The sequence below is a fragment of the Mizuhopecten yessoensis genome, unplaced genomic scaffold (genome assembly GCF_002113885.1).
Source record: "Mizuhopecten yessoensis strain PY_sf001 unplaced genomic scaffold, ASM211388v2 scaffold716233, whole genome shotgun sequence".
Taxonomy (NCBI): Eukaryota; Metazoa; Mollusca; class Bivalvia; order Pectinida; family Pectinidae; genus Mizuhopecten; species Mizuhopecten yessoensis.
Window position 1 is genome coordinate 22,244 of NW_018480014.1, and position 3,643 is coordinate 25,886.

Below are 3,643 nucleotides of genomic sequence, written 5' to 3' on the forward strand. Positions count from 1 at the left end.
GATGTTGTTAAAGAAACCAATTGTGATATTTCTAAAAATGTGGTTTTATCTGATTTTAATACTGTTATGGGATGCATTCCAGCAGATTATAAGAAAGTGATTTTAACTAATGTACATACAAATATCAGAACAGAGTCCAGGCCATATGTTACTTATGTAGATGTTAATGGGACTACTGTACAGTTACATCCCAGGACTACTCGGGATATTTACGCCTGTTTCATTCGCTACTGCTTCAAAAGTCCCAAATCATCGGGATATTGGTCAGAGATTTTTCAAAATGTTTATCTTCCACAGGTTTTTTCAATTATGTATATGCCATTTCTACCTTCTGATATAATTGATGTTCATTATCGTATTGCACATAACTCTATATTTACGATGGAGAAGTTAAAGAAAATTGGCAAAGTAGATAGCGATACATGTCTGTTGTGCGATTCTGAGACGGAAACTTTAATGCATTTGTTTGTAGATTGTTCAGAACTTTCTGATTTTTTGGCTTATATCAATACGTTAACAAAGATACTTTTTTCAGATGCTGATCAGAGTTACCTTTCTGATTTTTCTCTCGGAAAACTCATACTTCTGGGTTATACCAGGAAGATTAAACATACGAATGTTTTTTTCATCAACTTCTTTTTAGGAGTAGTGCGTTTTTGCGTTCTTAAAAGGCGTAATCTGGTGGTACATAAAATGACAAAAGTGAATATAAAGAACTTTTTTATGTTAACATTTCGTAAATATTTTGATTATATCAAACACTACTACCTCATGAAGAAGAAATGTGTTCTATTCAAGAAATATTTTGTTGCTGACAATAAATTATTGAGGGCTGTAGATTTATCTTCAGGCACTGAAAATATCCTATCTTATGCATTATCATTATGATTAAGTTGTCGTTTTTCAACTAATTTGTAAATGAGCGATGACATACCTTTTATAACCATGCTTATTTCATGTAGAAATGTACTTCTGTGATTTTTGAGTGTTTAAATATGTGTTTTATGTGAACTGTGAGGAGCCGACGGGGCCCCAACCCCGGAGATCCTATTTGCTGGGACTAATAAAAGTTCATTTTAAAAGAAAAAAAAATCACGTCTGCTTCACACGCAGAAGGTCGCGAGTTCGAGCCTCGCCGAAACCTTTTCTATATTTTTGCATAGATTTTTTAATGTAACAAAATGCCATAGTTGTATTTAGTGAAAGTAGAAAACAATTTTACAATGAACAAACCTCTTCTTCGTAATCCTTTTTAGATTTGGCGAGCGGCTTTATTTGAAATTGTTAGAAATAGGAAAAAGTATCAAGAACTATTTCTTTAATAAATCTAGTCTTTTGGCATAATGATATACAAAGGCAGTATTTGAAAACACACAACACACGTATCATTTTTCAAAATGAAGTTACGGGATAGAGTCAGACAACTTTTCAAAATGTTAAAACTTCTCGAAAAGTAACCCCGATCAAATATATCAGGTTAAATTTCCATCGATTAGGCCACTATTTGCCTTGATCATACCAAGGAGAAAAAAATACATCTTGATCAGGGTTTTTTCGTGTAGTGGTTATTATGTTAGCTTATGATTGGTAACGCTGACAATGATGGATTGTCCGTGTGTGAAGGAGAAATCGAGACTAGGCAACACTTGTCGGATTTTTCTAATCATAATGAATTGATGTTGTACGTAAGAGTTTAATTATAAAACTGCGTTCATCAAGTAACGTAGTTTACTGGTGTAGCTTGTCTTTCGTGGTTACAGTAACGTAGGATAATTTACTGGTGTAGCTTGTCCTTTGTGGTTACAGTAACGTAGGATAGTTTACTGGTGTAGCTTGTCCTTCGTGGTAACAGTAACGTAGGATAGTTTAGTGGTGTAGCTTGTCCTTCGTGGTTACAGTCCACTGTTAGGAGTTGTAACGTAGTCTAGTTTACTGGTGTAGCTTGTCCTTTGTGGTTACAGTAACGTAGGATAGATTACTTGTGTAGCTTGTCCTTCGTGGTTATAGTAACGTAGGATATTTTACTGGTGTAGCTTGTCCTTCGTGCTTACAGTAACGTAGAATAGTTTACTGATGTAGTTTGTCCTTCGTGGTTATAGTAACTTAGGATAGTTTACTGGTGTAGCTTGTCTTTCGTGGTTACAGTAACGTAGGATAGTTACTGGCGTAGCTTGTCCTTCGTGGTTACAGCAACGTAGAATAGTTTACTGGGGTAGCTTGTCCTTCGTGGTAACAGTAACGTAGGATAGTTTCGTGGTGTAGCTTGTCCTTCGTGGTTGTAGTAACGTAGGATAGTTTACTGGTGGAGCTTGTCCTTCGTGGTTACAGTCCACTGTTAGGAGTTGTAACGTAGCATAGTTTACTGGTGTAGCTTGTCTTTCGTGGTTACAGTAACGTAGGATTGTTTACTGGTGTAGCTTGTCCTTTGTGGTTACAGTAACGTAGGATAGGTTACTGGTGTAGCTTGTCCTTCGCGGTTACAGTAATGTTGAATAGTTTACAGGTGAAGTTTGTCCTTCGTGGTTATAGTAACGTAGGATAGTTTACTGGTGTAGCTTGTCCTTCGTGGTTACAGTAATGTTGAATAGTTTACAGGTGTAGTTTGTCCTTCGTGGTTATAGTAACGTAGGATAGTTTACTGGTGTAGCCTGTCCTTCGTGGTTACAGTAACGTAGAATAGTTTACTGGTGTAGCTTGTCCTTCGTGGTTACAGTAACGTAGAATAGTTTACTGGTGTAGTTTGTCCTTCGTGGTTATAGTAACTTAGGATAGTTTACTGGTGTAGCTTGTCCTTCGTGGTTACAGTAACGTAGAATAGTTTACTAATGTAGCTTGTCCTTCGTGGTTACAGTCTACTGTTAGGAGTTTTTACGTAGAATAGTTTACTGGTGTAGCTTGTCCTTCATGGTTAGAGTAACGTATAATAGTTTACTGGTGTAGCTTGTCCTTCGTGGTTACAGTTCACTGTTAGGAGTTGCAACGTAGAATAGTTTACTGGTGTAGCTTGTCCTCCGTGGTTACAGTCCACTGTTAAGAGTTGTAACGTAGACTAGTTTACTGGTGTAGCTTGTCCTTCGTGGTTACAGTCCACTGTTAGGAGTTGCTTGTTTCTGTTTTTGTATGAGACATGATTCTTGAATGAATACTATACCAAGTATTGAAATAAAAAAGTCCTTTTATTACACATTTTGATTAATACATCCTAATACATTATAAACATAATAATTTATCATCATTTGAAAAAGATGAAAATATATAGATCTATGATTTGTAAGTATTTATGCTGAAATTGTAAATATGCCAAACGAGACTTTAACAACCCATCATGTGCTCAATTGAACAGAACGCCTCAAGACAAACAACATGGCGGACGGATACGTTTATCTGTAGGCAGATCACGACCCAGTCGATAGTATCACTATATTTTCTATATTCCAGAGTAAAAGTACAAGCATACCATGTTGTTGAGTTATATTGGCACAACTTATATTGTCTGCGTCATAATAAAGATAACCACAATCTAAAGCAGTTAAAATATGTAGCCTCCAGGAGAGCACCACTTAACTAATAACAACGGTTTGTTAGTCATCAGTGTATATTAGATTCATCCATACTCAAACAAATGATTCATTTTATTTTAAAA